Source organism: Elaeis guineensis, chromosome 13 (assembly GCF_000442705.2).
Source record: "Elaeis guineensis isolate ETL-2024a chromosome 13, EG11, whole genome shotgun sequence".
NCBI classification, from domain to species: domain Eukaryota; kingdom Viridiplantae; phylum Streptophyta; class Magnoliopsida; order Arecales; family Arecaceae; genus Elaeis; species Elaeis guineensis.
The window spans coordinates 12786936-12812532 of NC_026005.2; the positions used below are offsets into that span (position 1 = coordinate 12786936).

At 37.7% G+C, this 25597-nt stretch overlaps 1 pseudogene; it reads left to right on the plus strand.

Annotated features, from left to right (window-relative positions):
* Window positions 1–24067, plus strand: LOC105056698 (U-box domain-containing protein 52-like; annotated as a pseudogene).
* Window positions 24068–25597: the final 1530 nt, after the last annotated feature.

Here is a 25597-nt window from a genome sequence, read left to right on the forward strand (position 1 = left end):
TGGATTTTAATATCTAGTAATTTTAAATCAAGACCTAACCTTCAACTAATCAACCAATCTCCAGTTAAATTAATAGAAAGTATTTTAGGCTCACTGGGTCCACTACCTCACGTCAAGTCATGCACAACCTAATTTAGCCCAATGCAGTGGTAGGCCTAGTTGAACATAGGTTCATGTCCCATACAAGATAAAATGAAGTATCCCAGTAATAACATATTTAAAAGAAAGACTAAAAAGCGACAATAACGATATACGTAACAGATGGAAAATAATTAAAACAAGCAAATAATCCATGCACAAAAAATTAAAAGATTAAAAAATAAAATTTGCTTTAACTTATTTTTTTCCCCACGTACCTTCGGAGTGCTTCAATAGCCAGGCCCTTAAATTCTCAGGGCTATTTACGTCATTTCGTTCTTATTTCCCGCCGTCTGCCAACGGGGGGTCGCAACGGCAACGGATGCCCAACCGCGTTGCCGGAAATCCTAGTTCAAGGCAGCAATCCCCTTGTCTCTCTCTCCACCCCCAACTCCCCAACCGAAACCCTGACTCTAATTTTTCCCTTCTTCCTCCCCCAACCGAACTATAGAGTAAGATCAATGGGGAGCACGATTCACCCCCTGGCTCACTGCTAGAATTCGAGAAGAATCTAGCTTCTAGAGGCTCTAGATTTAGGTTTGGGAGAGAGGGGGAGAAAAAGGCGGGGGGGGGAGGGATTGGCGATGCGGGAAGCACCAGGGCACCACCGAGCAGCCAGCATGAAAGACGCTGACCGGGCGCCGCTGGTGGCGGTGGCGATTGACGACGATAGGAATAGTCAGCACGCGCTAAAATGGGCGGCGGACCATGTCTTGACGCGGGGGCAGATCTTCTATCTCCTCCATGTCCGCCGGAAGATCCGTGACATCCAATCTCCAAGTCAGCCCACTCCGTTGTCTTGTTTTGTTACATAAAAAATTGATTTTCATTGCATTCAGTGTGTTTTATCGGTGTTTTGTGTTGACGAGCAGCTCAAAATTTGATCTTTTGGCATAATAATAATAATAATAGCATCAGCAGTAGTATTATATATTTAGATATGTTTAAGCTATATATTTAACAATATGGTTCTAATCAGCTAGGAAAATTGTTGCCGATTATCTCAAGAAGTCATCTTGGAGGGAAATATAACAAATTTATAGGATGTTGACCTGGAAAAGTTATCTAAAACTTCAATAGGGCTTATTTTATGGTTAAAGAATGCTCACTCTGAGTTGAAAATATTTTACCTCTGGACTAAAGTATGTTATTTCACCAAATATATTCTATCCTCTGACTCTGTCTTCTTTCTTTAGTTTTTAATAATTGAAATTTGGCAACTTATTTTTCGCTCCATCACATTACAAGAATTGATGTGGAGATCGTATGATCTTCATAACAAGGACATCAGTTGAAAGAATAACTATGCTGGAAAGATCCTGCTCGTCAAATAATAAATCTGTTTTTTAAACATCTCTGCTAAATCTGAAGATTTTTCAGTTCGCAATCTGGACCAAAAAACTGGAACAGACCCAGTATCCAGTGATTTTATCTCTCGCTAGTTTATTTCCATTAAACTGCTCTGAAAAAAATGGCACTTTAGTAATCAAGAGTTACTTCATCTTGCTTGGGATCTTTGATTGCTGAGGAAGCTCATTGATGCTTTAACAAATATTAGTGCATCAACTGCGTATAGAGGAAACTTTGCAAGGTGCGGCAAAAAGGGCACGCACTTTGTTTGGATCTGCCAGGGATTTTACTGTGGAGGTATAGATCATAATTTCGATGACAAGAGAAATAATGCTGGAAGAAGATTTTGGTTCGTTGGATCTGTCTTTTGCAGCTAAGAAACCTGAATAGAGAAGTATTAGTTGGAAGTGCACTCATATATAATATTTTATTCTGTTGGAAGGATAGAACTTGTATATGCTGATTAGGATATCTTATTTGTAAGCTGCTTTTGTTTTGGCTTAAAATGGAAAACTCTTCAATAATCTGTGCCTGCAGTTAAATTGATCTCTTTGAATTCCTATTGATTGTCATTATGATATACTTTTCTTTGTTTTCTAAAGTTTATATTTAATTATTTTCCTTGTTCTAATTACATAATTCTTTGGAGATATTTATTCAATGTACAGTTGGACAGCAGCCTTCAATATCAGAAGTGAATGATGGTGTTGCTCTTGGCTTTCTTGAACAAATGGACTTTCAAACTAAAGAACTACTTCTTCCTTTTCAATGTTTCTGCAACAGAAGAGGGGTATGTAATTGGTCATCTTTTTTGAGGAAAGTTTATACTCTCAGAAAGTATGAGTACACCATCCTGAATGGCTTGAATTGTTTTATAGGATAGAACAGAAATACAAGTCAAGCATTCTTGATACTTCAAATCAATAGAACTAGTTATAATGTTTTATTCCTTATGTAGAAATGTGATTAAAATTTTAAAGTATTTCTATAAGACATTTTCACTTAAAAGTGATGCAGAGAGCAATTGTAAGAATCCATATCATTCACTCCTTTCATTTTTTTCTTAAATTATGTTCTGCATGATTTACACAGCTTTTTTCCCTCTCTACTGTTATAGTGATTCTATATTTCATGCCTCTGAACTGTTGTTTTAATTTTTTGAAAAAGAAGCATTGTATCTGTAAACTTCAGGCTGCACTGCTTTTTTAATATCCTCTTTTCGAGGAAGACATTTCTATATATCTATATTTATATACAAATATGTATTACATTTTGTAGCTAGGAATCTGGCTTCAAACTTTGTATTTTTGTCTCAAATTACAGATTTTTTCATACTATTGGTTACAGTTAAGAATCTTGCTTACACCTCAACCTTTCCTACATAGTATTGGCAATCATAGGTGCTCGTATGCTTGATTTTCATTTAGGGCCATTTAGATATTGATGGGTGCATGTCATCAAAAAGTCCCTGCTTAGAGGGGTCATGTTGTTAAGGGCAGTGGAGTGGATATGTTGTTTTGTCATTGAAATAGCAATATACTTACAGAGCAGATTATATATATCACCTTCACTTTCCTATATAGGTCATTCCAAATTCAGAAGCACGTAGACCTTGCTACATCAGAATATGTCATGTTACTCAGGAATTGCAACCTTGAATCTGGGCAGATTATTGCTTCCTAACAAATTATCTATGAAGTTTTCAATTGTTATTTAGGGCTTGCAGATGGGGTCATTTCTAATTTGCAATTGCATCATCTTAAAAGGGGCAACAGAGCAAGATCTTTTTTTAAAGAGAGAGAAAAAGCTAGCAGTGGAAGATCCTTATATTTATATCAGGTGCTCATAGTTTGTCCTCTGTTTAAAGTAAAATTTATCATGCATTTATACTTTGATCCACATAGCTAAACCATATAGATGAGGTTCGGCTTTGAATTAAGCTTGTTCTAAAGAAGCTCATTAAAAAATTCTGTTGAACCGATGCAATTTTTGTGTGGTATCTGATTCTTAGGAATGGTCAATATAGGCTATGGTCCCTTCAAGACTTACTAGATGCATTTTTCTTGAAGTGCTTATACATTGTTGTCCTTTCAACCTATAGAATGTCTTTCACCTGTGGTTATATGGATTTTCTAATCCTTTCATAGGATTGTACATTTTCTTTTCTTTCTTCTTTTTTTTTTTTTTTTTTTGCATGTTTTTCTTCCATTTTTCCTTTTTGTTTGGTTGGTACATTGGCTTCTTTTATTGTTTTCATGTTTGTTTATCTTTTGTAAATGCAGTTGCAGTTCAAGGAAGTTATTTTGGATGACACTGATGTGCCAAAGGCAATTGTTGATTTTATTGAAAACCAGATCATTGACAAACTATTCCTGGGGGCATCATCTAGGAATGTTTTGATTAGGTACCTGTTTTCCAATTTTAAACATCCTATAACCTTTCTGCTTTTTTTTTAGTTCCATGTTACCACTAATCTTTTTAACAATTTCATTTTAGTTTTTCCTCAAAGATTTGTTCACTTTAGTTTCTGATGTAGCAGATCTTTTAAGGCACCTGATGTGCCTACCACTGTTTCCAAGACTGCACCAGAGTTTTGCTGTATATATGTTATATCAAAGGGGAAGTTATCTTCAACTAGGCCTGCTACTTTTTCAATGGTACGACGACCAGCTCCCAAGTTCGAAACTGACAGTGCCATAAATCAATTCCAGTCTATCAAAAGTTTGTCAATCTGACATAATTACTTTTTGTATTATCTGACCTGTAGTTTAACACAACTATGTCTTTTTATGCTGATTGTCCCAGTGCATGTGAATGTTTGCAGGTGAACCAGATGCCAGGCACCATACCAGAGTACCTGCAAGGTTAGCTGACCACTTTGTCTTCACTCCATTTTCATAAATATTGATTTAAAAGAGTACTTGTTATCATATTTATCAGAGCTGTCATAGAAATTTATGCTTGTTTCTTTTTGAGAACTATGATGGGAGGAAACCTGGCCATAATTGGGGTGAGAATGGGATTCGAACCTAGGTTGCTGTTACTGGCACTCGATGACTTTACCAACCGAGCTAGTTGGTACCCTCATTTCCACTTGCTATGTTGCTTTCTAAACCATAACACCAATGATGGTTACCTTCACAAATTCTAATGAACATTTTCCTAGCTACAAATTCTTTCTATGTAAAGTTAATCAATTCAGGCAGTTGAACCTCCTCTTACTGAATTTGAACCGGGACCATTTCATATTATTGGGAAATTGTGTACTGACCAGTGATAATCCAAAGTCAACCAAGAACAAAAGAAAAAAAAATCCAAGTACGAATGCTATTGTTGAAAAAAGAGTACTCTTAGTCACTGTTGGGATCTTTTACCTGATCTGGATCTTTGGGTGGTGGAATATGCACATGATGTCTTTGTTGGCTTTCGTTGTCAGATAACAAGACATTTATCTGTTTCTTCAAGGATCTTCTGACTGGTTTCAATGTGTATCAGACTTAGACAAATATCATTCATCTGTTTTGGCATTGTTACTAAATTATTATACTCTTTATCCATTATGAAAGATACATAGATGCTATTATCATCCTATGAGGAACTTGGGATTGTTGCTTCATTCCTTCCTATTTATTAGGCCTTCTTATGTTGAAGTTCATCTTGCTGATGCTAAATGTTTTATCAGGTTTCATCCAGCTGCAATTGGTTATGGTGGTGAAAATGGGTCATTTGAAAGGAGTTATGAAGCCAGAATTAGCGAGAAGATCAGAAAGGACAACCATGCAGGGGGTTGTCTTGACTTTTCATATCAGAGTGTAGCTTCATGTCCCAGCCCGAGTAGGACAAGTATCGACCAATCAAATAATTATGTTCCTCAACAATTTTGTCCTACTGGGGAACCTCAATCTTTTATGTCTAATGCAATCAGTGAATACAGTTTTCATAGCCACCATGATAAGCAACAGAATACTAGTGCCTAATCTTCAAACAAGAATACTAGTGCCTATTGTTCAAGTGGTTCAGGACCCAGTAGCTATGAGCGTTCATTTCAGATCTTGAAGGAGGAATCTTCTTTGTCCAGCCACTCAGTGGTATGCTCAGTTGCTTCTCCGATATTAGATTCATAAACTTTCTAATATTTCCGAGGATTCTTTATCATTATGTTTCTTCTATATTGTGAATAACGACCAACAAGACTCAATTCATATCTTTGAGAGACTCTATTAAATATATATCTGTTGGTAGAATTAGCTATACATGGCAAAGACTTGCTCATCAGTAAGAGGAAGTCCTTTCACATTTTTCTCACAACTTCCACCTGACGTTTTATTGCATTCCACATTTTAGCCGATCCCTTCTCATGAATTTGATCCTTGTGAAGCTATCTATGGTAGTATTATTTTTATCATTTTCTCCTGTACTGATGCTGCACCTGATCTTCTTTTAGTATACCAACAACTATATTTGTCCTTGAAACTGCTCAGGACATCATTCTTGGACATTTCTTCTCAATGGACCTTCAATGGGCTCTTGTTTTAGTTTTCTTCTTAGAACTGTACTGCATGCAAACTGTAAAGAAATAAGTGCTTCGTGCCAATGTTGGTGTAGCATTAGCCTAGTAGAAAATTAGCGTGTCTGGCTAAAACTAGTTCTTGTGCTTGCTTATACACCATCTTATGTTGTCCTCACATTACAGTCCCCTGAGTATATCGGTCATCATATATACCAAATTGCAACTTTTTGGGTTGTAATATAAACTATTGTTTCCCCTTTGTCTTTAAATTCATACAATGTATACATAAACATGGAGGCTGGGAGCAAAGTGCCTAACTCGCATGGTCTTGGGTCTTCCCGTGGATGGGCTTAAATTTTCTCCCTTGGACACCAAACATTGCAGTCTATTTTGCTAACTTATAAATTCACCAGTTCATTAGCATTTTACCTTATTCTAACATAATTTTGGCCGGTCTATCATTAAGGTGAAGCTTTGAATGTTGATAGAACTAAACTTAGGATTCCCTTGATGAGACGTATGGTCAAAGAAACTGCAGATTGGTTGACTAGGACTCAGATGGTTGATGATGGAAACTCTGTCCACATTCTTATGGTATCTACGTATAGAGAACAAAAATGAAAGAAAGAATATATCAGAGTGATATGAAATAAACTGAGAAACTCTATTTGGGAAAAAGTCATATAGAATACTATTAGCTTTCAAAGTAACCTAGATAAAATGTCTATGAACAATGGACTAACATATAATGGTTACATAGGATATTTTCATGAGACTTGGATACACCAACCATAACCTGACTCATTTCCAAGTCTTTGTAACGTAAGTGAACAACTTTTAGGGGCTGAGGCATATTTATCTAGAATGATAGAATCTATGTCTTGAAAGTTCTGCATTCATTTCCTAGTGGATTCTGTCCAAACCTTTTCTCAAATATATATCATTTGTAGACTCAGAAATTTTGTTTCTTACATTAAATTTTATGATTAATTTATGAATTCAACTACTTGAGTCATGAATATTCACCATGATCATTTATATAATGGATATTAGTTTATTAAAGTTATAAGTGAAAAACTGAGAGAGGATCTAGGACAATTTGGTGGATCCACGTCGAAGAAGAAACCATATATATCCTGATACATGGTCAGAAAACAAGGTAAGGTACATGCTTGGCATGGTTTTGATATTATGCTTTTTAGGCACAGTTGCTCCCATAAGAAAGCATGCACATTGTTGTTGCCTTTTTTGGGCAAAAGAAGGCATCTATGCTTGATACACAAGAATTTTCAAGTAAACATAAGTCTTGTACTTCTAAAGAAGAGATGGTTCATGTGTCCTACAAGGTTATACTGATGTCCTCAAAGCTCGCATGAGTTTCTAGTAGGTTTGTACATGTCCCACTGGGATGTATGAATACCAACTAGGGCATATTTTTGTTAGAAGATGTGTCCTAAAGCCAATCATCTAGGTTATAGATGATTTGATCCATACATGTATATGAATTATAAATTGATAAATGTTATCTGGTAGATTCATCATAAGGAATATATCTTCCTAAATAGAACTCATATGTTATGATGAAGTCCTTAGAGCTACTTCCAAAACGATAAAGGAGGATTTATCGTATGATCTTAAATCTTGCTCACAATCAAATGATACAATTGTTACAAGGACGATAATTATATTGAGTGTAGGTCGTTGTGTGCCATATTAATTGATTGTCCTTTTAACCAAGGCGTGTGGTGACACGGGTATGGCATATGGGTGATATGTAGGAGTATATTTCACTGAGAGTGACTACTTTCGGAGCACTCTGCTGTCAAGAGTTGCTTTGATGGGATATTGGTATAAATATCCCTCTGACCTGAGCCTGCCTCGGTGATTTGCAAGCAACTTACTGTGTTTTGGTACCGAACTATCCGAATTTCTAATTCGGTAACGGAATATTTCTGGGTACAGTCAAGTACTTATGAAGTCTGAGTGCGAGTCAAGATGGGATTGACCGCTCCAAATAAAATTGGAGATGATGCATCACTGTGTTTCAATTCAGTAAAACTCTGACCAGAGTAGTCCTAGTAAGGAGTCATAGGATTTTTAAGGTTGAGACACAATGTGGACCACTTATCTAGGATTGACAATTTAACCCTAAGTCGTCCTTGAGCATCGAGAGTCAAAAGAGATGAATTATACGGTAACTATATCCACATGGGTTCTAGAGTATTGTTGGACATACATTCATCCTATCTAGGCATCGGGAACTATTGCTAGATGGTAGCTTCGATTAGTACAAAAATCGATTCCTGTGCTACCAGTTTCGGTTCAAACCTATGGGATCACACATATAGAAGTACCTGTCTGATCAAATGGCTGATCGATGATTATGAATCGTTGAAAGATTTAATTATTAATGTGATTTATGATTAATCCTATACAAAGATTGCAATAAATTATTTATTAATGGTCGGTAAATTAGAGGAACAATTAATTAACAATATAATTATTATTGGTTCAATTTGATTGAGCTATAGAGATTGGATCAGATCTAATTGAATTGGATTCAGTTAGGTTTGCTTTGGATTGATTGAATGCAGCCCTATTGGATAACAGGGCTTGTTCCAATTGATCTCAGGGATACAAATCAAATTTTGAGTTGAATAAGATTCAATTTAGTTTAATATAGGCTTTGATTGGATCAAATCCTATTGAACAATAGGCTTAATTGGATCAAGCCCTATTGAATAAAAAATGCTTCCCACCAGACTGGGTCTTAACCTAACTAATTTTCTAATTGGATTAGGACCTAATTAGTTTCATAATTAGGCTAGGACCTAATTAGTTAATTTGTTATAACTAATTCCTAAATTAGTTAGGATTGGATCCAAAAATTAGTTAGAACTGGAATAAGATTCATGAGCCCTATTTGGAATAGGACTGAACCAACCCGTAACCCATCTATTTAAGAATTCCTCACGCCCCACCTCTTCACCGTGAGAAATCCCATGCCCCAAATCAGATGTGCGCCATCTCCTCTCTTCCATGAAAGTATTTTGGGCGTCCCTCTCTCCCTTGTTGTCGCCAAAAGGAAAAAAATAAGGAGGGGCATCCAAGAGTTGGACACCCCAATTCCACATGATGCCAACCCCTCTTCTCCTCCCCATCTTGATGTGATTTTGTGAGACTTTTGCTGCTGGTTCTTAGGCGTCAAAGAGAGGCTCTCTTGCTGGTCTTACAGCAGAAAATTGGAGAAGAAAAGTTCTTTCCAACGAGAGAAAGAGAAGGAAGAAAAATCTTCTTTCTTGTACGCAGCCTTGGAGGAGTTCTTCTCTCATATTTTTCTTTATTTTTCTTTAAGATGACAATCAGATTGGATCTCATTTTTAACATGAGAATTTAAAGAAGAAATACCAAAAAAATATGGTTGGATGTTTGAGGCTTCCTAAGGCTCTAGATTAAGGAGAAAAAGGGAGAAGATGAGAGAAGAACAGCTCTTCTCTTGGATCTCTTTTTTGGGTTCTTCTAGAGCTTAAAATTTCATATTATTTTTTACATGAGAAATCAGATTAGATCTGATTTTCATCATGAAAAATCAGAGAAGAAAAGTTCTTCTTAAAGGTGTGAAAGGAAGAGAGAAAGGTTCTCTCTTGTACGTGGGATAATTGAGAAGAAAGGATTCTTCTCTTGATCTCTATCATAGAGATTTGATGCGTAGATCTAGGAAGAATAAGAGAGGATCTCCTTGTTCTTCATCTTCTTCATGTTCTTCCTAGATCAGCCAAAGCATGGTGTCTTCGTGAGCTAGCACTCCCGGAGAGATCGATCAGCATAAGGACTTCGTGTGGATACCTGTAGAGGTCGGATATGTGTGCGACTGCTGAGCATTATAAAGAATCAATTATTACAGATTTCGAATGCGGTGATCTGCTATCCACGCTCAGGTATGGAGTTTTGAACTCAATTCATATTTAGAAATAATCTAAATATAATTTAAATATGATCTAATTTGATATAGATATGATCTATACTTGTTGAACTTTAGATTTCAAATTTACATACATGTATATTAGTTCATGTCATAGTTTCTGTATAGTAGTTTTAGATTTGATCTATGCATGCATTGTAGATTAAATTATTTAATCTATATATATTCTACTGTAAAATTTTAAAAATGCATGCACAAAACCACCACGCTTCTCTTTAAGTAGTATCAGAGCGAAGGTTCGTTATGACATGAACATATATGCATGTAGAGTTGAAATCTAGATTTAGTAATGCATGAGATGTGTTATGATCTGATTTTAGATATGATCTAATGTAAAAGTCAGATCTATATAATTTAGATTAGATTTAAATTTTTGCATATATGATATATGAGTAGATTAGATGATCTGGTTAGCAAGTACTTGGATTGGGTTGATCACCAAGCCATCCAATCATTGGAGCAAAAAAAATTTAAAGGCCCTCTCTTCCTATTCGATAGGGTGCTCTTATGGCGTGTAGAGATGCCACGTGATTTAATCCCATGAAGAAGAATACGAAAGGAAGAACTTACTTTTCTACAAAATTCTAGATGTTAAAACCCTAAGAATTGTTGTATATGATACAAAACTTGAGTTGTATGAAAAGTAGAACATCTAATCTGTATGATTAAAATTATTTTAATTGTGAAAAATAAAATTTGGAATCATAAAATATTTAGATATGATCTAAAGTTCGTTATGATTGATTTTATTTCAGTTTATGCGAGATTTTTTAGATCGAAATTATATGATATCTATTGGCATGCCAACTAAGCCGACTCAATTTTGAACTAAGTCGATCCAGTCCCCTAGTTTAATCGACTCAGTGTTGACTGACCCAACCCAGTTATCTCAGGCCGAATAGTAATGGTTACTGTTCATGATCAGTTAGTCGATCAAGTATCAGATTTAGTCGACCCACTGAAGTAAGCCGACTCAGTTCAGGGGTGAGCCGACGTAGTTTTCAGAACAAAAAATTTTGCATAAAAATAATGTAAAATTATTTTACAAAATTAAAATGGTTTCAATTAATAACCTTAACTCATGTTAATGCTATACTTAATTAAGAATTAAGAAATATATTTTAGATCTAGAATTATGATTAAAGATCTAATGATATTGCATAAAACATGGGGCATGGGTTAGCTCAAATCAGGTCCTTTTAATTAGGTTAGACCTAAGGTTAGATTCAAAGACTTAATAGACTAACAATAGTAGTTGATCAAATCTAACCAATAGTTGATTTAGATTAGATTAAGGATACTCTAGATCAAATACAATAGTTGTAGTTGATCGAGTACATGTCTTTGACTAAACCAAATGAACTTTGATTGAGGCTCAATGGTTGAGCCTGAGTCATTGGATTGATTAGATCACTAAGTGACTCGAGTTGACCCATATCGTTAAGATTAATCAGTATAACTGATTTAGGTGCCCTGGACCGACTTGTCTCTAGTCTTTCTCATGACTTGATGAAGTTAGTGGAGAATTTATGACTTGTCAGTTAGACCAGCTTGTCTCTAATCCTTCTCATGACTTGGTGAAGTCAGTAAGAGGATTTATGACTTACCGGTTGGACCAGCTAATCACTAGTCTTTTTCATAATTTGGTAAAGTCAGTGAGAGAATTTATGACTTGCAGGTCGACTAATGTCGTCTAAAATGTATTAAGCAAATCCTCTAAATTATTAGGTCTATAAAATGAGCTAGTTATGGAGATAACTAGATCATAACCTCCCATTAAGGTGAATGATAATGTGTCCAATATTCTAAATAGGTATTAGAGGTGCCACACGCCTAGTGTCTATTGGGTATTGAAACTATCATTTATCATATAATCGTCTTGTTGTATCCTTCAGATCAATGGTCAGGTTGGCCGAGCCACACTCGGGTCTGGACATTCGTTTGCTGGATGCACTTGATGCAGTCATATTAATGGTTGGATTTAATCAAATTTTTTAGTGGAGGCACCACACGCCTGCTGAAGATATACCTGGGGCAAAATCTGATTGCTAGAAATTATTTGGAGAAATAATTGGTTATGAACCTACCCATGGATGCACTAGGGTTGGCCAAGCCACACTCGAATCCGAATGCAGTCTGTGTGGATTCCAGTACCTTCTAAGGAATTAAAGTAATTTCTCGGATTGGAGGTAGAGGCTACCAATTCGTATAAAATAGTGGGAGAACCTTTAGATTAAAGTCCAAGTCTTTAGGTTTAAAACAGTTCATATACTAATAGGTCAATTGTTCTCTTTTCAGAAATGACTAGAAATTGTCACTCTGTTCACTGTTAAACAGTGACAACGTTATCAGACCTAACTTCGATAGCTAGTATCAAAAGTTGAATGTAGTTTTTGAGTTGAATTGATCAAGAAGTCTAAGGCTAACCCAAACAGGTTTAAAAGAGAAATCAGCAAATGGTTGCTGGTCAAGATAGTTATATGATAACTCCTTAAAATTTTTTTATTGGTAATACTACTACCGAGTATTGGATGCTGACAGTATAAGTCATGTTTGCAAATAATTGTAAAAAACTTCGAGATAGTAAAAGGTTTGAAAACGGCAAGAGACTCCTGAATGTAAGAGATGGAAGTCTGTTCCAGTCTTAATATTGAGAATCGTCGAGCTTATTTTCAATCCTGAAGATGTCATTTTAAGTGATTGTCACTATTATCCAATCTTATTGATGGTGTCAATAAAAATGATTATTATGAAATCATTGTGAATGATACTGCAATAACGAGGAAACAATTAAAAATGATATAAACTCAATACCATAGCCTATTGGTGTAAAGTACACATCAAACTAGCATCCTAGATTAGATAATATCACTGAAGCCTCTCTTTAGCATAGTTGACTTAGTCACCTTTTATTGGAAAGGGTGAATGAGTCAGTAATGTTCTAAGTTAGATACATATTGATGTATTTGCACTCATAAACATAAGTGTCAAAAGAAGGCTTTACTACTTCATTAAAATCTCTGACGACCTATGTTGGCATGGGTGCGTCTTGTTTATGAAGCACAAGTCCTAATCGGTTGAAATGTTCAAATGATTCCGTAATGAGGTAGAAAAATAAACTACAAAGAGTATTAGAACTCATCGGTTTAACTGATGAAGTGAATATCTTTACAGTAAGTTTTAGACATATCTAGGAGAGAATTGGATTCTCTCTTAATGGATCTCTCCTAGGATATCACTATTTAAAAAGGATGTCTGAAAGGAGGAATTGAACTTTGTTAGACATGGTTCGGTCCACTGCAGAGTTTGCTAGTCTGCTTGAAATTATGTTTCGAAACTACTTAATATATGCTCGAGAATGTTCTGAGCAAACTGATAACCAAAACTCCATATGAGATATGGACTTGCGTAATTCGATACTCTCTTACCTTAGGATTTAGGGGATCGAACTTATGTGAAATATTTACAAACCGACTAGCTTGGATCTTGGTCTGATAAATATCATACTAGGGATATTTTTTTTACCTTTCTGATAGACATGAGATGTTCATGAATCTTAAGGCATTTTTTTTGAAAAAAAAAAATTTTGGTGAAGAAACTGATGCCGTTAAGAGCAAGCTTAGTGAAGCTTAATAGGTAGAGAAAATGATTCTGACACAAACCAACATAATCAGAGTTGATTAGATCAAATCCGAAGTCCAATGTAAAGGCATCCTTGAGAAGATACAATAGAGTACCGTGTCAGTAGGACGATATTTCGATTTTCAGGTTTGAGATGGGGATTTGATCTCCCATACGGATGCCATACAGGGATCTAACTTTGAGAAGTGGCTTGAAGCTATTAAATCTGAAATGAAGTCCATGAAGATCGACGATGTATGGACGTTCGTTGATTTACCTGAAAGAGTAAGATCCATAGGGTGTAAGTGGATTTTAGATGGATAAGAGGCACAGATGGAAAGGTGGAGACCTATTAATTCTGTCCGATTGTCAAAAGATTTGATCAAAGTTATAGTGTTGACTATGATGAGATATTTTTCTTGTGGCAATCCTCAAGTCCATTCGGATTGAATCAAATTTCTCGGAGTTGGAACATATGTTTTGAATGTATGGCTTCATTGAGAACGAAGCAAAATATATATACAAATAGGCTAATAGTTCTGTAATAGTATTCTTTGTGTTATTTGGATGAAATTCTCTTAATAGAGAATGATATCCCTACATTACAGAGAATACAAGGTTGATTGTCATCTCTATTCTCCATAAAGGTCTAGAAAGTTATGAGAATTACCTTAAATATTTATGAAATACTAAAGATCAATGGCTCATTTATGAAGAATCTGACTCAAATCTGTGGAATATTGATTCCAGTTTTTAATTGGATCGAAATAACAAAGTTGTATCTGGTTATATTTTTATCCTAAAAAGAAGAGCGACAAGCTGAAAAGATTTTATGCAGTATTCAGTAACTAGATTTATTTGCGATACGGAGTTCTTTGCAGTATTTGATGCTAATAAAGAAGTTGTTTGGTTATAAAAGTTTATTAGTGAGTTTGGAGTGGCATCCTCCATTGATGGTCCAATTCTTTTATATTGACAGCAGTACTGGAGCCATAGCTTAAGCTGAAGAACTGATGTTCCATCTAAGAATCAAACACTTTCTGTATCGCTATCATCTTGTTCGATAAGATCGAAATAAAGTCGATATTAGGAAGATTGACTGAAAGGAGAACTTGACCAACTTATTGACTAGAGCAATCGGATCTAATGAGTTCGATGATCTCAATGAAAGATGGGTATTTGATACCAATTTGATTGGCTTTCGTCCAAGTGGAAGTTGTTGAAAAATATATCCTAAAGCCAATCATCTAGGTTGTAGATGATTGTGCTCCATACATGTATATGAATTATAAATTGATAAATGTTATCTGACAGATTCATCATAAGAAAAACATCTTCCGAAATAGAACTCATATGTTATGATGAAGTCCTTAGAGCTACTTCCAAAATGATAAAGAAAGATTTATCATGTGATTCTTAAATCTTGCTCATGACCAAATGATACAATTGTTATAAAGACGATAATTGTATCGATTGTAGGTCGTTGTGTGTCATATTAGTTCGTTGTCCTTTTAATCAAAATGTATGGTAATATGGGTATGGCATACGGATGATATATAGGAGTATATTTCACTGAGAGTGACCACTTTCGGAGTACTCTACTGTCAAGGGTTGCTCTAATGGGATATAGGTATAAATGTTCCTTTGACCTAAACCTGCCTCGGTGACTTGCAAGCAACTCACTGTGCTTTGGTGCCGAACTATCCGAATTTCTAATTCGGTGATAAAAGATTTCTGGGTACAGTCAAATACTTATGAAGTCTGAGTGCAAGACAAGATGGGATTGACCGCTCTAAATAAAATTAGAAATGATGCATCACTGTATTTCGATTCAACAAAACTCTGGTCAAAGTAGTCCCAGTGAGGAGTCAGGATTTTTGAGGTTGAGACACAATGTGGACCACTTATCTAGGATTGACAGTTTAATCCTAAGTCATCTTTATGCATCGAGAGTCAAAGGGATGAATTATACGGTAACTATATCCACATGGATTCTAGAGTGTTGCTAGGTATACATTCGACCTATCTGGACGTCAGGAATCATTGCTAGATGATAGCTTCAATTAGTACAGGAATCGGTTCTTTTGCTATCGACTTAGTTTCGAACCTATGGGGTTACACACATAAAAGTACCTGTCTGATCAAATGACTGATCGATGATTATAAATCATTGAAGGATTTAATTATCAATGTGATTGATGATTAATCCTATATAAATATTGCAATAAATTATTTACTAATAATTGATAAATTAGAGGAACAATTAATTAACAATATGATTGTTATTGGCTCAATTTGATTGAGCTATGGGGATTGGATCAGATTTAATTGAATTGGATTTAGTTATGTTTGCTTTGGATTGATTGGATGCAGTCCTATTGGATAACAGGACTTGTTCCAATTGATCTCAGAGATGCAAATCAAATTTTGAGTTGAATAAGATTCAATTTAGTTTGATATAAGCTTTGATTGGATCAAATCTTATTGAACAATAGGCTTGATTGGATCAAGTCCTATTGAATAAAAATGCTTCCCACAGACAAGGTCTTAACCTAACTAATTTTCTAATTGGGTTGAGGCCTAATTAGTTTCATAATTGGGCTAGGACCTAATTAGTTAATTTGTTATAACTAATTCCTAAATTAGTTAGGATTGGGTCTAAGAATTAGTTAGAATTGGAATAAGATTCATGAACCCTATTTGGAATAGAACTGAACCAATCCATAACCCATCTATTCAAGAATTCCTCACGCCCCACCTCTTCACCGTGAGAAATCCCACGCCCCAAATCAGATGTGCACCATCTCCTCTCTTCCGTGAAAGTATTTTGGGCATCCCTCTCTCCCTTGTTGTCGCCAAAAGGAAAAAAATAAGGAGGGGCGTCCAACTCCAATTCCACATGACGCCAATCCCTCTTCTCCTTCCTCTTGGACGCCCAAATTCCACATGATGCCAACCCCTCTTCTCCTTCCCATCTTGACGTGATTTTGTGAGGCTTTTGCTGCTGGTTCTTAAGCGTCAAAGAGAGGCTCTCTTGCTGGTCTTACAGCAGAAAATTGGAGAAGAAAAATTCTTCCCAACGAGAGAAAGAGAAGGAAGAAGAAAAGTCTTCTTTCTTGTGCGCAGCCTTGGAGGAGTTTTGCTCTCGGATTTTTTTTTATTTTTTTCTAAGATGAAAATCAGATTGGATCTGATTTTTAACATGAGAATTTAGAGAAAAAATACCAAAAAAATCTGGTTGAATGTTTGGGGCTTCCTAAGGCTCTAGATCAAGAAGAAGAAGAGAGAAGAATGGTTCTTCTCTTGGGTCTCTCTTTTGGGTTCTTCTAGAGCTTAGGATTCCATGTTATTTTCTACATGAAAAATCAGATTAAATCTGATTTTTATCCTGAAAAATCAAAGAAGAAAAGTTCTTTTTAAAGGTGTGAAAGGAGAGAGAAAGGTTCTCTCATGTGCATGGGAGAATTGAGAAGAAAAGGTTCTTCTCTTAATCTTTATCGTAGAAATTTGATGCGTGGATCCAGGAAGAATAGGAGAGGATCTCCTTGTTCTTCATCTTCTTCATGTTTTTTCTAGATCAGCCAAAGCATGGTGTCTTCGTGAGCTAGCACTCCTGGGGAGATCGATCAGCATAAGGGCTTCATGTAGATACCTATAGAGGCCAAACACGTATGCGGCTGCTGAGCATCATGAAAAATCAATTACCACGGATTTCAAATGCGGTGATCTATTATCCGTGCTCAGGTATGGAGTTTTGAACTCAATTCATATTTCGATATGATCTAAATATAATTTAGATATGATCTAATTTGATATAGATATGATCTATACTTGCTGAATTTTAGATTTCAAATTCACATACATGCATATTAGTTCGTGTCGTAGTTCCTGTATGGTAGTTTTAGATTTGATCTATGCATGTATTATAGATTAAGTTGTTTAATCTATGTATGTTCCGCTGCAAAATTTTAAAAATGAACGCACAAAACCACCACACTTTCCTTCAATTTTAGGGGCCTTTTCAAATGGCCTAGGAGATATGAAAGTCGGTGGAGGCTTTTGGGTATGACCGATATTCTTTTAGATGTCCAAGGAGGCTTTTCACGCAAGTGTTATATAAACATCGAGAAATGCCATGGTGGCTAATGCTTTTGTATATTGTAACAAGTGCTAATGTTTCTTGCACAAATGTTCTGACTTATGCAAGTCTCAAAAGCATGGTTCGCTGAACCATCCTGAACCAAATGGTTCGGGGCGTTCCAAGCCGTATTGATTGGAAATCAGGATGGTTTGATCTTCCAAATCGGAACACCAGATGAGGGAGAGAGAAAGAGAGGAAGAGAGAGAGAGGAGAGGAAGGAAAGAGAGGATGACACCGTTGGAGGGCCGACGGTGGCACGTTAAGGCCACTGAAGGGCTACGGAGGCATCCATGGCTCCGTGTCGCTGGATAGAGCATTTAATCAAGAGAGATAGAGAGAGGGAAAAACAAGTGTACTAAAGGGAGATGCAGCTAGTGGAGAGGCTGTCGGAGGGCACCAGGTGGCTACCATGGCCACTGAGCGACGAAAAACGTGCGGGCAAGGCCACAGCCGCGGAACAAGGGTGACCATTCCTATTCATCATATTTTTTTTAAAATGATAATGAATAGTAAAGCTGACCATGGGTTTGCCAGCTTCACTGTTTTAGAAATTTTTTGAATTTTTTAAAAGACTCCATGAAACAAGGATGATCACCCCTATTTCATGCCCGCGGAGTTGCGGTCCGCAATTTCACTGTTCGACAGCCTCTCCGCCAACTTCTCCCTCTTTTTCTTTCCTTCCTTCCTCTCTCTATCTCTTTTTCTTGGCCACAATTTGGCAGAGGAAGTGGAGACCTTGGTGGCTCTCCGAGCACGCTCACAGCTGGCCTGTGGCCACAGCCGACGTCTCCCCTAGCCACCCTCTCCCTCCCCATCCCTCCCTCTCCCCTCTCTCTTTTCCTCCTCGGTTCCTTTCTTCGCTATTGTATCGGTTCACACCAGTCCGGTCCGATACGGATGCATACCAACTCATATTGCTGGCCGGCTGACTCTCGATGACGATTCCACAAACCTTGCTTAGGAGACTTGTCACGTATAGTGGAATATGTATGACTGCTCAAAAGGCTTTTTGAGTGCAACACCTTGATGAGTACCAAGAGCCCTCATGGCTTGCAAAATTGCCTTGAAGACTGGTACAACACTTTGAAAGTTCATACCAGTACATGTGCCCCACAGGATTGTACAAGTTCTAGGCAGCTCATATGTGTGTCATTGACACTTGCATAAGTTTCATAAAGGCTTTTATAACAGCCTACTTGTAGTTGTGAACTTGTATAAGTGCCTTATAAGACTTTACATGTTCCCTTGATGGTTGTATGTGTGCTTAAGTATTGCAATTGCCCCTAGAGGGCTTGTAGGCTCACACACTTAACTTCAAGAAGATCAAGTTGTTTTTCGGAGCCATGCTTGTATTTTATTATGTCTAGTGCAAAATAGGGCATTCTTCTGTTCTATGTATAAGGACATGGTTATGTGGATTGTCAGTATGTCTTGTCAACAAGGTCATTTATTTCAGCTTCTCGAGTGCGAACAAGACTTGGATTCATTGCTTGGCACCCCTCTTCATGGTGCCTGAGCTGGCAAGTCAGTGTAATGTGGGTTTGGATTGTATCTTTCGCATCACAGAATGATTGATCTTCTTTCGCAATGTGAACCATTGGATCGCGCTTTGCATAGCTTTCAAAGCCCTCCAAACCTCTTCCTTCCATCTGCCAGCATAGATCATGAAGTAGACATTGCCTTTGAAAGATGTGCAAAGTGCAATCCAATGGATCACATCGCAAAAGAAGATCAATCATTCTTTCGCATGAAAGGTACAACCTGCACCCATGTAATGCTAGGGAGAGGTGCTGCATTTGAATTCAGATGGTTCATTCTCACCACATTTCCCAAAAGAATATTTTAGGTTCTTGACTAACCTTCCATACACTTTAATATCAAGTTTTGGTGCCAATGAACCCTTTGAATTCAAAGGATAAATATTTAATACTTTATTGAGAACTAAACTTGTTAAGGGCTTGTTTGGATAATCCAACAAGATTTGAGCTGAATTTCCTACTAAATTCACGGACAGGGAAGTCATTTGAGCACGGTCCATATCAACCCAACACCCCCTAGCCCGAACTATCGAAAGAAGAAAAACACACTTTAGCCCGAATGAGTCTTGTTTTCTTATTACAGATTAACAGGCCCATAGGCTAGGGTTTAGGCTAGGCCTTCAGCAGGCGCTTGGAAGATGCAGGCTGGCGGGTGAACAGGCCTGATTCGTACAGTGTATTCCTGCAAGAATATCCAAACTGACCCTAAATAGTTGAAGCCACCCTATAGGGACATTTTCTTTTGGTTGAGGGGAGTGGGAGGGGGTGTTTGATGACATCTCTTATGCCAATTTAAATAATTCCACTGGTGGAATTTTAATGGGTTGGATATTTAGTGACATTGCTTGAATGTAATGGAAGAGTGGAACAAGTAAATGCTAATAGAATGTCGCTCAAAATCTTATGATGGTGGCAATGAGTTCTAGCAGTTTCGGATGCTGGCCAGATGAGATTTGAGTAAATCAGGTCACTGCTTTCTTAGGCTTTTGTCCCATAGTGTAAGGTATTGATAACTTGGTAGTTCCACTTATCCTTCAACATCATTTTCTTATAGACAAAGAATTAAGCACTTGCCATCTATACATACCTCTCTAGATATTATAGTTCTCATAGAAAGTGCTGCACTGCAAAATTGACTTAGGCATGTAGAAATGTTAGGGACAAACAATAATCTGGGAAGCTCTCTCTACATCATTCCTTAGATATTGTCTAATTGCTTGGAATTGTCATGCTGATTTTCTTATTCCTTCATTTTGGGTTATGCTTGCATTCACCACTATTGTTCACTAAACTTTTTTATATCAATATTTTGTAGGAAGACATCAAAGTTAAGATAAGACAGCTAAAGTTTGAGCCAAGGCGGATGATGGATATGTCAGAAGTCACTGATAAAGAGGTATGTAATGCAAAATATTAGGTGAAACTTATTATTTGTGTAAAAAATCTTAACTCATAGATGATGCAACACCACTCGGTTGGACGCAAGGTCCACAGAATCGGAACCGAGATCTGTACCGGTCGGCTAGCGATACGAGTTGGTATAGGTCCGTACCATACCGGACCAGACCGACACGAGCAGACATAGAAGAGAATGGAATCTGGGAGGGGAAGGGATGGGGAGGGAGGAAGAGGGTGGCCAGAGGAGATGCCGGCGGTGGCCATAGGCGGGCCACGGGCGTGCTCGGAGGGCCGCCAAGGCCTCCACTTCGCCAAATCTCGATCGAGAGAGAGATAGAGAGAGGGAGGAGGGAAAGAAAACGAGGAAGAGGAAGTTGCTGAAGAGGCCGCAGAGGGCCTCCGGACTGTGCGATCGTGGTCTACAGCACCGCAGGCATGAAACAGGGGCGATCGCCTTTGTTTCATAGAATTTGTTTAAAAGGTTCCAACCACGGTGAAGCCGATAATGGGTTTGCTGATTTCACTGTTTTTCTGATTTTTTAAAAAAATCGTGAACTATTTATTATCATTTTTAAAAAAATATGATGAACTGAATGGGGACGGTCGCTCCTGTTCCATGGTTGCGGCTCCGTCCGTGCATTTTTCCATTGTCTGATGGTCACGGTGGCCACCTGGCACCCTCCGACAGCCTCTTCGTCGGCTGCACCTCCCTCTGGTACCATCGCTCCCCCCTTCTCTCTATCTACCTCTCTCAATTAAACGTCATATTTGGTGACACTAAGCTATAAAGGCCTCCGCAGCCCTCCAACGGCCTCGACAGGCCACCTCCAGCCTCCAGCGGCATCATCCCCTCTTTCCCTCTCCTCCTTTCTCTCTCTTTTTCTCTCTTTCCCTCTTCCTCATTCGATATTCCGATTTATCTGTCCAAACTATCCCAGTTTGCTGCCCGTACGGCTTGGAATGCTCCGAACCGTCTGGTTTAGGACGGTTTGGCGAACGTTGATAGGGGGTAAATGATAGGTATATTGTATATAGAAGCAATATTTTCCCAAGACTAATAATTCGTCTATATAGAAATTAATTTTTCTTTCATCGAGGCTTGAGTAAATAAACTTTTAACATAACTATATGGCATTTTACACTCTATAGAAGCAAATAGCAGCTTATATTTAGCATCAAGTGTACCCTGAAAGCAGTTGCATGCTCACCTTTTATTTCTCATTGATGAGTACTCACCTTTTCTTTTTCCCCTCCGACAAAGTTTCTGTGCCTCCAATTTATGAAATTGTTTTCTGCAGTCAGTATAAGGTAGTCTTTTTGCACATACAGGCAAATTATGGCAAGGCTGATGGAGGGCTGAGAATGGAAGAGACAAGGTCGGCTGGGGAAATGACGTCACATGTGGCAGAAAAGGAGCAGAAATCTAAGGCATTGCTTCAAAGGAATTTTTCAGATTGTTTTCATTCAAACATTCGTTATAGGAGATATACTGTTGAAGAGATTCAGAAGGCGACACACAACTTTTCAGATGCGTTAAAGATTGGGGAGGGAGGATATGGACCTGTTTACAAATGTAACCTTGATCATACTGTTGTCGCAATTAAGATTCTTCGATCTGATCCAACTCAAGGAATGAAACAATTTCATCAAGAGGTATGCAGAGATGTCATGCTATCTTTCTTTTTCTCAAGTCTTTTCCCTTCCTATGTTCTGTAGCCTAGTCACAATCTTCAATTGTTTCTTATATATGATCTGCACATCAAAATTTTGATGTCTCAATGGAATAAAAAAATGCATCAAGACAAGAGGCCACATTACGACAGTTTCGTTGTCTTAATTGAATAAAAAAGAGCATCAAACCAAGAGGCCACATCAATATAGGTAAACAGGAAATAAGAAAATCCAGTCTTAACAAAATCCATTGGTATCAGCGAGTGTTAAATACTGGCTAACCACTTGCAGGTTTGATAAAGCTTCAACCACAACTGGTGTATGTGATTTTATTGCTGTAGTTTTATGTGTTGCATCTGCTTTCATTTCTGTAACATATATGCAGATTTGCTAAAATACCCCATCTTTGCGGTTCTATGTAGAAATGTCAGTTGCAATCTCACAGATCTGTTTCTTAAGCTTCTATACTTTATCATCTTATTATGTTGTATCTAATAAGCACAATCATGATTCAGTCACTATGACTAAAAGGTCTTATCCTTTGTATTCAGAAATTGTATTCTTTCCTCATCAGTGGTTCTTATCGAAACTAATCTCTTTTATCAAGATTACTAATTTGTCCAAAGCTCATGTAGAGAATTGACAGTGTTGTAGATGTGAATGCCCTTGTGTTTTGGACAATGAAGCAGTATTTTGTGCTGAACCACTCATAATTCTTCTCACACTTACTTGGTTACCTTTTTGCTTTTATTTTCAACTTCATTTTTCAGATTCCATGTTTATTTTGATTGCCTAGTCTGCTAATAGTATTTAGTCACTGTATCACCCTGAAACTTTTTTAAAAACTCACCTTTAATATTCAAAAATTCTTCAGATCGAGGTTCTGAGCTGCATACGCCATCCAAATATGGTCCTCCTCATGGGTGCATGCCCAGAATATGGATGCCTGGTGTATGAGCATATGGCCAATGGCAGCCTTGAGGACCGCCTTTTCTGCCAAAATGGCACTCCACCACTCTCTTGGCGTCTGCGTTTCAAGATTGCGGCAGAAACAGCTACCGGCCTGCTCTTCCTCCACCAGACTAAGCCCGAGCCGCTTGTCCATGGTGATCTCAAGCCTGGCAATATCCTCCTTGACCAGAACTTTGTTAGCAAGATTGCAGATGTTGGCCTTGCACGCCATATTCCTCCTGCTGCAGACTCAGCTGTTACTCAATATCGCATGACTGCTGCAGCTGGAACTTTCTGTTACATCGACCCTGAGTACCAGACAACTGGATTGCTCGGCGTTAAATCTGATATCTATGCCTTTGGAATCATCCTCCTACGGTTGATCACTGCACAGCCACCCATGGGGCTTGCACATAATGTTGAACATGCTTTGGAGAACGCAACTCTTGGTAAGCTATTGGATCCTAACGTGCCAGATTGGCCAATGGAGGAGACAGTGAAGTTTGCACAGTTAGCTCTGAAGTGTGCTGAGCTTCGACGCAAAGATCGTCCAGATTTAGCTCGCGTTATATCACCAGAACTGAATCGATTGCGGGAAGTGGCTGCATCAGCAGAAGACTCCTTTTGGAATCACCGTCAGCCACGTTATGGAAGCTTCAGGTTACCATGTTGAAATTTTCCACTCCTCAGTACTCTTCAAGTAATGTGATACACTGAAATAGTGTTCTCATATTCTTTATGTAATAAAAAAATACTTTTTCGTTCTTTTTACATGATTTTTTCGTCGGCAGAGGCTATTGTCGTCTGTTCATATATAGCAGTTTCTCGATGACTGAATGGTGGAGTCATCCTTCTTTGAATAAGATGGGTATAAGAAGACGCCTGCTTACCAAGCTGGCCAAGTCTTTGATAGTTGTACGAAGTTGTCTGGGACTAAATCCTTCCCATTACTTGCGGGCCCAAATTGCTGATCTTCTTGAACCTACTTAAAAACTAATCCGACGCTCTCCTATATCTGCCCTTTAACTTTTATTGCCATGATTACTAAAATTAAACTGAGGCTTTCATCAATAAAGGACAAGTGGCTGCTTTGTCAGCCTCCTTCAACCATTGAAAGGAAAAAAAAAAAAAAAAAACTAAGATTGAGCTTGTCTTGGATGACTTAAAAAGAAGCTCTGTAACTCATTAGCAATGCTAGATTGAGACATGACAAAACCAAGACTTGTATCTCAAAAATTATAGTTTATGCAGGTATTGCTATGAGACTAGGTATAGCTATCCCTCCAAAGAACCAGGATGATTTTTTCTTAACGAATTGCCTGTATTGGCAGTACTGCAAGGCTCTTGCTTGTATTGCCACATCCACTTGATCCAAATAATCTTTCAGGTGCATTAATCGTGCAACGTCTTTAGCCATTGCATGCCTGAAAAGAAAGCATAACTCAAAACATAATTTGGTTCGTTGCAACTTAATTAAACAGGGATTTAATTCTATACATCATGCAAGCTGTACTACCTTCTGGACTACTGCTATCTATGGCGTGAGGAGCCTTATAAGTCATAACTGCCCTTTCTAAATGAACCACACGAACCTTGAGGGTCTCCAAAGATAGCAAATTGGAACTCACTGAATGTTCTGTTGCCTTTGCATGACTAGTCCAGAGCACTCTCCTCAGCAACATACCCACATACTTGAGGATAAACTTAATGTGCCTGGCCCCTTAATAATAAGGGATCTAAGAACATAGTGCCTCTAGAAATCTCAAGTACCAAAATTAGATGTCTTGTAAAATAGAACAGATCGATGGCAGCAAGAATTTAAAAGACGTGCTTGTGTTCTATATTCGAGTCTACATTCTTGTAGACAAAACAATAACGATGATGGTCCAGCTTGTCCTAGCTATATAGGTCAACTTTGTTTTCATTCTCTGGTACTCCTGTTAAGGCCAAACAGTAGTGCTGTTCATGCTTGTCAAAATCTGTTCTCACAATTTTTTTTTATCATTTTTTTAAGGAAGAGAACCTTGACTGTATTACTTGTTCTTTTGGCTGAAATGATCTTAAGCCATGACAGTGATCAGTTCAATACTTCCAGCCACGAAAGAAGCAACCAGAACATCGGCTTACCACCTCGGGCAGGCTGTGTCTTCGTATCTTTGTCCACAATCGCATGGCTCAGATCCAATAGCGGGTGCAAGGATGCTTGGCTCGTACTCCCAGTGCTCTGCCCGTTCACCCATGCATGCCCTTTCCATATTCCTTTCGAGTCCAGCACCATGCTATCATTGCCACCAACA